Here is a 12,752-nt window from a genome sequence, read left to right on the forward strand (position 1 = left end):
GATCTGCTATTGCCTTGTCTCCCTCCACCAAATGCTCACTCTCTGTCTTAAGTATTATTATTCCTCCATTTGATTTTCTCCTTTCACTGATATATTAAAAAAAAAGTTGTGCCCCCTTTATCTACTGACTGGGCCACTTTCTCCTCAGCATCTGCCTTTGCATGTCTGATCACTTTCTTAGCATTCCATCTGTCAAGAATTACCTCTTTGTCGTTATTATTTTGAGTCTGTTTGTATTTCCTAAAAGCCATCTTTTTTGCTTTCACACTAGTTGATACTTCTTTTGTGAACCACATTGGCTTCCTTTTCCTGGAGCTTTTCCTAACCCTTTTGATACAAAGGTCTGTTGCCCTTAGTTTTGCACTTTTTAGTTTTCCCCACCTCTCCTGCACTCCTTCCAAGTCCCTCCAGTCCACCAATGAATCACTTAAACATCTCCTCATTTTGCAAAGTCAGCATTTCTAAAATGGTTTTGTGTGACAGGAGTTGGATCCTGTCTGTATACTAAACCATGCTGCTTGATGATCACTGGATCCCAGGTGCTCACCCACATATATGTCTGATATTCTGTCACCATTTGTAAGAATTAAATCTAATATTGAGTCTTTGCGAGTGGGCTCCCTCACCAATTGCTTGAGAGAAGCTCCCTGTAAAGAATTTAGAAATTTGCCACTTGTAGCTGAACTTGCAAAAGACCCCTCCCAATTTACATCAGGTAAATTAAAGTCTCCCATGATTATGACTTCTCCCTTTAAAGCCATTTTAGTGATGTCCAATAGTAGGTTCCTGTCCAAATCCTGCCCCTGGCCTGGTGGTCTATAGATCACCCCAATGCGAATAATGTCCTTCTCTCCGGTTTCTATGGTGACCCAAAGGGCCTCAGTTTTGTCTTCATTTTTTTATATTAAAGAAGTATTTATGCATTTTTCACATACATTGCTACCCCTCCTCCTATTGTTCCAATTCTGTCCTTCCTAAATAAATTGTATCCGGGTATAGCTATGCCCCAGTCATGATTCTCATTGCACCATGACTCTGTAATTGCCACAATATCCAGGTTATCCCTTGTCATTATCGCAATTAGCTCTGGAATTTTGTCTCTTAAGCTCCTAGCATTTGCACACATAGCTTTAAGAATTTTGTCTGTGCATCTGTTATTAGTAACCATGTCCAGACAGTACAAAATAAATGACAAGTTTAAAGTTGAAATTACCTGTTTGGTGATGTTGCTTAGTGTTTGGTATTATTTATTTATTTTTTACTAATCAGGAATCACACTCTGTCCTTTACACCACGACTACACCTTACTAAATGTAATGATATAGTACACCTGACCACAAATGGACAAACGATCAAAGGAGATAAGCACCAGACAGCATGCAATAATAATTGTTTCACTGAGCAACTTCCCCACACATGCAATGCCAATTACAAGCAAAACATTACATCAAAAAACATACATGAATTGCAAGCAAATCATGATATAACAACTGTTCTTAGACTGCATGAGGATGTGAGAGAGAAACATATGTACATACGTTTAAATGGACAGATGAGTATGCATGAGGTTGAAAGGCATGTTGTATGTCTGTTCCTTTGCTATAATGTTGTTTGTTTCCGTCCTGTTTAAGTCCTAAATAAGTACTTTTTATAATATTTCATAACCCTTTGAAACAACACTTCTAATACAACCCTGATCAGCACGGCTGATCAGCCTAGCACCTCTCCTTAAGAATGGATTCTATCCATGTGTGTCCAATAGTTCCAATCAAGGCCTAACATCTCACCCCCAGTTACAGAGATTGCAATAAAACATCACTAGCATAAACACTGATAGCATATTACCAACAATTTAGAAATTTGAAATAAAGTGTCATCCTAGTATACAATGATAACTGCTGAAGTAAATATTATTGGTGAAATTACCCAATATAATATTTTTGCACTGCAGCATGAATTTTCTAAATAGACCAAAACTGCAAGGGACCGGTGAAATTATCCAATATAATATATTTGCACTGCAGCATGAATTTTCTAAATAGACCAAAACTGCAAGGGAACGGTGAAATTATCCAATATAATATATTTGCACTGCAGCATGAATTTTCAAAATAGAACAACACTGCAAGGGACCGGTGAAATTACCTGCAATGAAAGGAGAGAGAAGAGCAAATCATCACATCCCAGCACAACACAGTCCTTCAATGTTTGGCACAGATACAGCCACTATGTAATCCTGAATAAGTCCTTTTTATGATATTTCATAACCTTTTTAAACAACCCTTCTAATACTACCCTGATCAGCCCGGCTGAACAGCCTAGCACCTCTCCTTAAGAATCGCCTTAATCGACCATCATGTGATGATCCCACCTTCCTTGATATCTTTCTTCCATCACCTGAATATCCTGGTGGAACCGTTCACCCTGTTCTTTGCTTAATTTTCCTCCTAGATTGGACGGGAAGTGATCTAAATGGCTATACAAAAAATTACTTTGATATTCATGTTGGCACCTATTTTGTCGAAACATTTTAGCATGTTGTGGACTAATTCCTGATAGTGGTCTGTCTTGTGATTGCCTAAAAAATTTTGAATGACAGACACATAACTCAGCCATGCTTCAGATTTGGTTTCAGTCATAGATGTTGTAAAATTTGGATCCTTCACCAGTTTCCGTATCTGTGGGCTGTCAAAAATGCCTACCTTTTATTTTTCAATACTAAGAGATGGAAATGTTCGTCAAATATACGTGAAACAATCTCCTAACTTGTTCAATGCTTTTACAGATTGTTTAATTAAACCCAGTTTGATATGGAGAGGCGGCAATATGATATTTTTCCTGTCGATTAGGGGTTCATGAATGATGTTGGCTTCTCCTACAGGTATAACTTCTCTTGGAGGCAATGTGGTTTGCTGCCAGTGCTGTTGTTTTGCACGACTATCCCATAAGCATATGTGACCAGGATACTTCGTATATCCACTTTGCTGCCCACAAAGAAAGTTTACCATTTTTAAATCGACACAAACAGACTACTGATGCTGAGAATAAGCAATTTTTTCTATGACTAACTTGATATTTAATACTGGTCTTAAAGTTTTGTTTTTAAATACCAATAGGAATTGATACAAATTTATTCCCATTGTGCAGTAATACACATTTTAAGCTCCTTTTAGAACTATCCAAGAAAAGCCGCCAGTCTGCTGCTCGATATTCTGGTAAACCCATCGTCTGGAGAAGTTCAGGAATATTGTTGCAATACACAAGATTGTTATCTTGGCTAAAGAACGACAGTATGGCTTGCTCTCTATTTCGATATAACTTTCTTGTAACATCCGGCTCAAGACAGTGCTTTTCTTGAAGTCTGGATGCTAAAATCTCAGATCCTTTTTTCTATAAATTCAAATCACAAATGAAATTGTTTCGTTCCTTTCGAGAATTTTTTTTGCAGTAGAGGAACTTTCTTCAAACTCACTTTCTTCTGTGTTGTCACTTGCACTGGATGAAATTAAAATTTCCACATCATCACATTTAACTTCGCGCAAAGAACTAAATGATGGTACAGGTAAATCTTCGCTATGTGGTATTAGTTGCTTTGCAGAATTCATACTTGGGTATTCCCATTTGCGTTTTTTAAATTGATTCATACCCTTCACATTTACAGCACAAATTTAGCAGTCATATTTGCCACAAATATAACAAAAAACATCAGGGTTGTTAGTACACCATCCCCGAGAAGAACTAATTTTTTATGATGAAAATGTTTTGTTTCACACATTCGGTGGAATTCAATTGTTTGAAAAGTCAGTTGGGTGTCTGTTTTTTCCTGTCTATTAGATAGTAAAAAACAGATTTCCAACTGACTTTTCAAACAATTGAATACTAACAATTGAATACAATTGAGTGCTAACTCCCAACATAAGGCGAGGACGTACTGAGCAAAACCAGCCCAGCCGGCAAGAAATCGGTTGTGTGGGACAGAGAGAGTGCCGAACAAAGGAACAGGAGGTGTGCTAACTGTGTCACTCGGTCCTCTCCGTTGCTCCTCTCTGTATGCTGGGAGGAGGAGTGGCTGTGGTCTGAGGATGTCCCAGTAGGCTCAGCAGTGCACTGCCATGCCTCCTCCCAGCAATCGTTAGTTAGGAGATATTTTAAATGTAAAATGTGTTATGTGTCTGAAACGTGACTACCAGCTACGTTATCTCAAATAAAACAAATTCTTGTTATTGTTTAAAGAGGGTAGTTGTTAGAAAAGCAAAACTAAGTCGATTCTGTTAAGTAAAGTGGCCTAGACTAGTAAGGTACTTCAAATGGAGAAAATAATTGAATTTTAGAATTTTTCATTAATTTGAAACTGGAGCCAATTCAGCTATAGCGAAGATCTAATGTGGAAAAAGGACCCACGAGTACTCGCAAACTGATCTTAAATCCTTGGCAAAAAAAAAAAATGTTTTCTTTCCCAGTGTTATCATACACCGTAAAGACACAAGTGGGTGCTGTGCTGTATAAAAGTGAGTCACCACCTTCAATAGCCGCCCTAATTGACGACCTATGGTTGGTCATCCTTTTGAAGTGGGTGTATCATTTTGCCAACATACAAATGTGAACAGGGGCAACTCAAAGTGTAAATAACTTGTCAAACGGTAATTGATCCTTATCTTGTGCCCCATGTGGGGATGGAGAAATGTATCACCTGTAGACATACTCCTGTATGTAATGCAGTTCTCACACCGATAGCATCCCACTTTCAGAGGTTCTAACCACATAGAGGTATTCTGAGCTAGGAATAAACCTGGAAACAATAGGAGGTCCTTAAGATTGGGGCCCCTCTTGTAGCTGATCAGTGGCCTATGTAGTCTAAGTAATCACCTTCAGAGGATAGGATCAGTGTCTACTATACATATGAATGTCCCACAGGTTCACAAAGTGCTTCATGAAAGCGACTGGCATATGTGCTACAATGTAACTGTAACTGACCCATTTTGCCAGCATCACTGGGGCTTGACAGATTGTCCTCTGATATTTTAAGTAAGTGTGGGTGCTGGTATGCAGGTAAGTTGTCAAGACCCCAGAAATAGTATGCAAGCACGAAGACCATTGCCAAATCATTAGCCACTCACATCTCAATAGTTGGCTAACTGAAAGTAGCCCTTACCTTCCTGTACTTTTTGTAGCAATGCAGATGTTGTTACGTTCTCTGTGCTCCGAACGTAAGATATAGAGTGGGTAAGTCCCGAGCACAGGAACGTGACGCTGAAATTCAGGACAAAGTAAAGCAGTACCCCTAGGACCCTAACTCAGTTGTTCCACCCACGTGGTCAGTCTACGCCTGCGAGACTATGTGTTCTTGGGCCCACGGCAGCCGCGTTTGAAGGGCGGATTAGGTCTGCCCAACTCCGGTCTTAGTATGAGACAAGGTGTAAACTGAGACTGTATGGAAACAAGGGGACCTCTAACTAAACAAAATACAGAGCTAGGGGTTACTGCAGAACTAAAAAACTAAACGTATGTGTGGCACGGCCGCCAATGGAAAAGGCAACAAAGGTAACTCTGTCCACCCCTGCACGGTAACCGTTGTGTACCAGGGAGAACAGCTGTGGCGGAGGCGGAGCAACTCAGCAAAAACACCAGCAAAAGAATATAACGGAAACTCTATGGCCAAGGCCGCAAGACGCGGCAAAGGCCGCTACTCACAACACCGGGAAAACAACCGCAGGTGAGCAGGAACCTCGAGATCTTAAGACACAGGTTTCTACCAACAGGAAGGCTGGAAGGACCCCAGGAGTCAGCACCACAGGAACGAGGTAGACCGGACCACAGACCACCGGACAGGGAATTTCTCCAGAGCAGGAACAGCTCACAGGAAGCTATCACCGGCGTCTGTGTAAAGCACTGAGGGAGAATATAACAGGTCTCTGTACCAATGGCTGCAGAGAACCTAATTAGAAGATGTTGTGCAGCTGCCCTGCTGCACAACCACACGCTGACAGGTGCTTGATTAATTGGAATAGCAACGGGGAATGTGGTCCGCCTGTGGCGTCCCCGTTGCTATGGACCCGGCGGCTCAGCGTGCACGGCGTCCCGGCGTTGCCAGGCGCCGTGCGGGGAACAGGAGGAGGTGCGGCGGCCGTGGCGCGCCGGGACCGTTTCTTAGCAACGGTCGGGCGCTGGCGAGAGCCGCCGCGCCTAACAGATGTCATGTGCTTAAAGCAAGTGTGTGTAATGTACATACTGTACTTTCAACACCTTCAGTAAAACTGTGAAGTAAGTAACCAGTCTGTGCGGCTGTGCCCAACACATATGCTGCATGGCTGGATTTGAAATAACTTACATTCTGCATTCCACACCGAAAAGTATCTTGTGGACATTCATTGCTATATACCCTTGGATGTTTTACTTGTCCTGCGCAGAAAATAAAAGCACAACTAGTTTATGCCATTAACAAAATAATCTAGAAAATAACCACAACTGTTTTACTTCCCTTTTGTCAAAAGTTATGTCTAGCGTGACTTTAATTCTAACAATAGGAGATTTAGGCATTACCCTTAGGTAAGTGTGATTGATTGCCTACATAATGTACATCACAGAGCTAGTTTGCAAAAATAAACAGCGCAGAGAAAGCAAACACACAGTAACACATGCCGGTTACAAAACAGGACAAGGTGTACAGTATTCCGATTACATTATAGCTCACATTTTATTTCTAGTGTGTTAAGAATATATTTTAATGCAGACAACCTGAGCATCTATGGGGGTAATTTAGATCTGATCGCTGAGCAGCGATTTTTGCGGCCCTGTGATCAGATATTCACCGCCTATAGGAGGAGTGTATTTTCTCTGTGCAAGTGTGCGAACGCATGTGTAGCAGAGCTGCACAAACTGATTTTGTGCAGTCTCTGCGCATCCCAGGACTTACTCAGCTGCTGCGATCACATCAGCCTGTTCGTGACCGGATTTGACGTCAGACACCCTCCCTTCAAACGCTTGGACATGCCTGCGTTTTTCCAAACACTCCCTGAAAATGGTCAGTTGACACCCACAAATGCCCTCTTCCTGTCAATCTTCTTGCGAACGCCCGTGCGAATGAATCCTTCGCACAAACCCGTCGCTGACCGGTGATCCCCTTTGCAGCCATGCGATGTGCCAGTGCAGTGCGGAGCATCCGCATGCGCAGTTCGGATCTGATCGCCCGCTGTGCGAAAACGCACACCAGCAATCAGATCTGAATTACCCTCTATATGTTAACAATTAGCACCAGGTAGTGGTGGGAGACTACTGTACATCAATTACATTTTGACATATGTAACTCATATGTATACAGTACAAGTACACACAACAAACTTTATTTGTAATCAAAATGTGCAACAATTGCTATTTGAAGATAATCTATTTTAATTTAAGAAAAAGCCACAGTCTGCCTTGTGCAATAAAACCAACAGTTAGATACAGACAATTGTTATTGTTTGAGGTTAATGTTTATTTTTGTAAACCATTGTAAAACTGTAATTGCCACGCTTCTTGACCATTCCTCCAGTCTACCTAGATCATCATTCATTTGTTTCACCCCTCCTGGTGTGTCTATCCTGTTGCATACCTTTGTGCCATCTGCAAAATGGCATACTTTCCCTTCAATACCATTTGCAGTGTCACCAATAAAGATATTAAAAAGCACTGGTCCAAGTACAGATAACCGAGGTACACCACCGGTAACATTTCCCTACTGTGAATGCACTCCATTTACTACAACTCTGTTTTCTTTCCTATAACCAAGATCTTATTAATTCAACCATTTTAGTATCCAATCCCAGTTTATTCAGGAGTCTGTAATGTGGGACAGTGTCAAAAGCCTTACTAAAGTCTAGGTAAGCTATATCTACACCCCCCTTCCCCCACCCATCTATATTACTTTAGTCACCCAGTAAAAAAATCAATAAAATTAATTTGACATGATCTCCCCCCAGTAAATCCAAGCTGCAGGTGGCAGCATGTTAACCTTGTTCACATGCTGCCACCTGCATTCCAGGATTGACATAGTGACTGGTGAACCCACGTACCCATCAGTCTCACTGATGTCTCAACCAAGTACCATACTCCCACAAACTCAGTCTTGGTTAGGGAAGCCAATCCCGGGCCATTTTTTCAATCCTGGGTATCGGGATTGAAAAATGGTCAATCCCGGGATTCCCGGGATTGGCTTTGGACTGTGTCCGGCCGTCGCCCTCGCCCCTCCCCACCCGCCCTGCAGACATAAAAAAAAACCTACAAACCTGCACAGCGAGGTAACGGGTGAGGAGGATCCAGCGGGTGAGTGCTGGGGAGCCGGCGGGTGAGTGCTGGGGAGCTGGGAGGAGGCGGCTGGTGAATGCAGGGGGAGCCGGGATGAGGCGGCGGGTGAAGTCCGCCGTACTTTCCGGCTCTGCGGCTGCTGACAGTGCAGCGTGACCTCACAGGCACAGGTCACGCTGCGCAGGGGGAGACAGGAGGAGGGAGCCGGGCAGCGTCTGAGCCTCCCGAGGACACTCAACGCTGATCCCTCAATCCCCGGGATTGGAGCTTCCAATACCGGCCGTTTTTGGGCCTAAATCCCGGGATCCCGCCGATCCCGGGATTGGCCTCCCTAGTCTTGGTGAATGGATGCACCTCTCAGTTAGTAACATACCAGATAAAGGTGACCTTTATCCCCCCTTATCTTTGCTTTGTTAATTTAGCCACTTACTACTAAATGTAGTGCTAACCCTGATATTGTGGCCGTACAGCTTAAAACCAGAAGCCCATTGTGCAGTTGACACCATCATCACTATAACCAACTTTATTATTATTATTATTATTTCTCTGTCAAACCTGTTTGCTGAGATTCACAGCTTCTTTGCTTTGTCTTTTTTTAAGATAAAAGCATAATCAGATTATGGACTTCATTTTCCTTTCAATTTGCTTCCCATGCAAATGACGTACTTAGGGGTTGTGCTTATTAAAAATGGTGATCAGCTATTACAAGTCAACTAACCTCCACCCACACACTTTGCTCATAGGAATTCTCCCACTAGAGTCTGGATAGACATTGAGAAGGAGTAGCAGGAGGATCTCCCATATGTTCCACCCTGCATAAGTGCTCTCTGTACTTTGTTTCTTCTTGTACATTTGCGGACATTGTAAGAAAATGATCAACTTATCATCTTCTCCATCCCCAATTTTTCCCCATGGGACAACCTGGCTTTCCCCAGTGACTTTTCCCTACATACAATATGTTGTCTATATGGCCCATGTTGAGCACCCTGCTCCTGAAAAACTTGTGTTCAAGAGGGACTTTTCTCAGCTCAGATTTTAAAGATTTACCTGGTTTCTCCAGGGGGCAGATTCACTAGTATCACTATTCTATAAGTGATGTTACATCCTCATTGGGCTCAGTGGTATAATCCCTGACTGAACTGTAACCAATCAGGATCGTCTGGTGGAGCTGCCATAAACTTCAACCATTTGGCTTCTACTGTCTTGGTCTGAAAATACTGTTTAATCGTAAACTATTGTTGCTTCCTCTACCAGTCTCTGACTTCTTTTCCACCAGAGGCAGTTTAAGGAAGGATGGGGCACAAAATGCAGTCTCCATGCCCCTTTTCCTTTTGCCTCCCAATTTACTGAGTAAACTCTGGCACTTCAGAATCTTCCACGCATGCGCATATATATTTCTAAAAATGACAATTTATTGTTAAATATAACACTTAAAATGCAATATTGCTAATCATTAAAAAATGAATGAAACCGCACTATTAGAAACCACTGAACTGATCAATCATATATATTTGTGTTTTCCAAATGATTCTGATGAAACCGACTTGCCCTATGTCGGAGAAACGCGTTAAGGATAAGGGACTTTAACCGCATTATTGTGAATCCTGACCACTGCACTTTACAGCCGTAGCACTGATCCAGCACTTTGATCATCATTTCAAGCTGCTATTTACAGCCATGGTGTGTGGTTCCCCCCTCTCCCTTGCTGGGACGTCTTCCGCTTCAGACTGCCGCACCGACGAGCACTGCACTGCCCAGGAGCTCTGGAAGCGGGTCTCTTCTTACATCTGCAGCGGTGAGATACTATACTGTCGGATTGCGGTGGGGGGTTGTAGCCTTACCTACGTGCTGTGGGAGGAATCTACTGCATCATACTTCATCTATACAAATGTTGCAACTTTCATAAGAGGATCAAGTGGACCTGCCATGGTTCTAGTGTTCTTTTTACCATCTTTAATCCTTTTGGTGGGACATTGAACATTTACATTCCTTAGCGCAATTGAGAACTATTTCTTCTCTTCCCATAATCATTTGGAAAACACAAATATATATGATTGATCAGTTCAGTGGTTTCTAATAGTGCTGTTTCATTCATTTTTTAATGATTAGCAATATTGCATTTTAAGTGTTATATTTAACAATAAATTGTCATTGTATTATTTATGCGCTCTCTTTTATTGTTGATAAATTTCAGACAATATTAGTTTTGTTTTATTAGGTGTTCAGAGCACCTTTTGAGAGCAGCTGTTGCACATTTAAAGGTGTGTGTATACTTATATAGTAATATTGCACAATTAGGAGCGCTTGATTTTTTCCTTTTTGATTGAGGATATTTGTATTATCTTTCTAAAAATGGCGACCACTCTTTTTTCTGGTGATTTTTGTGCACCAGTGCCTGAGAGGTATAATGTAGTGGTGCAGGGTGTGCAGTTTGGGCCACCTTTAACCCAGGGACCCTGGTGCACCACACATCCTGTACTTATTATAGATATGACAATGACTCCCACAAGTTGCTTAGATATTGTGAGTTTTACAACATGTCAGCTTGCTGTCTTCCTGGAAGCAATTCCTCCCTCCTTATGTTGAGCCTACTAAGAAACTCTACTGAATCTTTCACGTTATTGGTCCCTTGAACCTCCTACAACCAGGGTCTCCATAACTGTGACTCTTATTGCAGCTACTCCCAATTATTCTTCACTTAAGATCTTACCCATGTGGTCTAGATCTTCCTCAGCTTCTAGTCCCTTCCCTCTCCATACCCCACCCCCCTCTGGGTTTGCAAAATGAACATCACAAGTATTTGATTACACTCAATGTCACAGCAGTACATTTTAATTTTCAATTACTCTGTTGGTTACTGTAACCTTCACTTGTTATTCTCCTGATGCTTTCAATAAACTGTATTTGAGGAAAATAAAACATGTATATAGTGATTGTTTTTTTATTAAGTGAATTAAACTTTACAAATTTTGCATTACTGCAGCAGATATTGGGCAATGGTGCGAATATTCCGGTCCCATAATATGAGAGTGAGGTGACAAAGATGCTTGTAGTTCTGTATGGTCACCCAGAAGATCCACACAGACATGTGATGGCAATGGAGGAAGAACACTGCTAATAAAAGCAAGTGTCTCTCTGTACAGGGGGTGTCTCCATGCACAGGGAGTCCCAGAATGGGTGTATCTTTGCTTAAAAAAGGACTGTAATACCACTTTTCCATTTCTGCAATATTAACCTGGGTCGTGGTTCAGTGGAAAAGGGTTCCAAAAAATCAACCTGGAGAATTCAACCCAAGTATCGAGCAGGGTTGGACCTGGTAAAGCCCCGGGAAGCACCATGGTAAAAGGCCAGTGTAAATAAGTGACCCAGGTCATCCAACCCGTGTCCCGTTAAAAGCATAGGGAGAACCGGATTACCACCACTTGGAGATTATGTCATTTAGAAAGAGAAGGTAATGCAGATGCACACTCTATAGTACCAAGCACTGCTAATTAAAATAATTATAATGAACTCTGCAATCTGGCATAGTGCAAAATCGAGATGCTTGGCATACGTTTTGGCCAAAAAATATGGGCCCATGATCCAACGTCCAGGTGACCTCATCTTGTGTGTCCCTGACACTAAGGTTCAAGTCTAGGACAAGGGACCCCAGGAAGTCAGCAAAGGCCAGCCACCCCAAGGCTTCACACTAGTGAGTGGCTAAGGTGTTAATAAGAGAGAAGCATAAGCTATGTGTTAATGAGTGTTAAATGGTTGAGAGGTATTAACTGAAATACTAAAATATGTTATATTAGTAAAAAATATATAATCAGTATAACAAGGTGCTAAAAAAAGTACTGAATAAGCTGTTACAATGTGATGCCCCAAAGCAGCCATGCCACGCCAACTCTGGGGCCCCGTGCCCCAAAATCATCCCTAAAACTGACAAATTTTATAAATGTATTCTGGGCTTACCATCATAGTACTTTCCCTAGTATGCAGTCTGTAAATGCTACAGATCCATACTAATTGGGTCGGTGGGAGAGGTGCCACCATTCGGCAGGTGGGAGGGGTGCCAATACAAGCTGTAGGAGTCTCCACTTTCAAGTGTACTATGAACACAATATAGAATATATGGGGGGAGACCTTGGACTGCGCACACCCTAATTACAAACCTAATGAGAGGTGCTATCATGCTGAGACTTGTAGTTCCACACAGAAAGAGAGAGTAATGCAGATGCATACTTATAGTTCCAAGCACTGCTGATAAGAATAATTATAATGAACACTGCAATCTATCATAAGGTATATCAAAATCGAGGTGCTTGGCACACTTTTTGGCCAAAAAATATGGGCCCGCCAACCAAAGTCCAGGTGACCTCTTCAGATGGGTCCTTAACACTAAGGTTCAAGTCTAGAGCGTGGGACTCCACCAAGTCACCAAAGTCCAGCCAATTCAATGCACCATGCTAGTGAGAGGCTGAGGTATT

The sequence above is a fragment of the Pseudophryne corroboree genome, chromosome 1, assembly GCF_028390025.1.
Source record: "Pseudophryne corroboree isolate aPseCor3 chromosome 1, aPseCor3.hap2, whole genome shotgun sequence".
In the NCBI taxonomy this organism is placed as follows: domain Eukaryota; kingdom Metazoa; phylum Chordata; class Amphibia; order Anura; family Myobatrachidae; genus Pseudophryne; species Pseudophryne corroboree.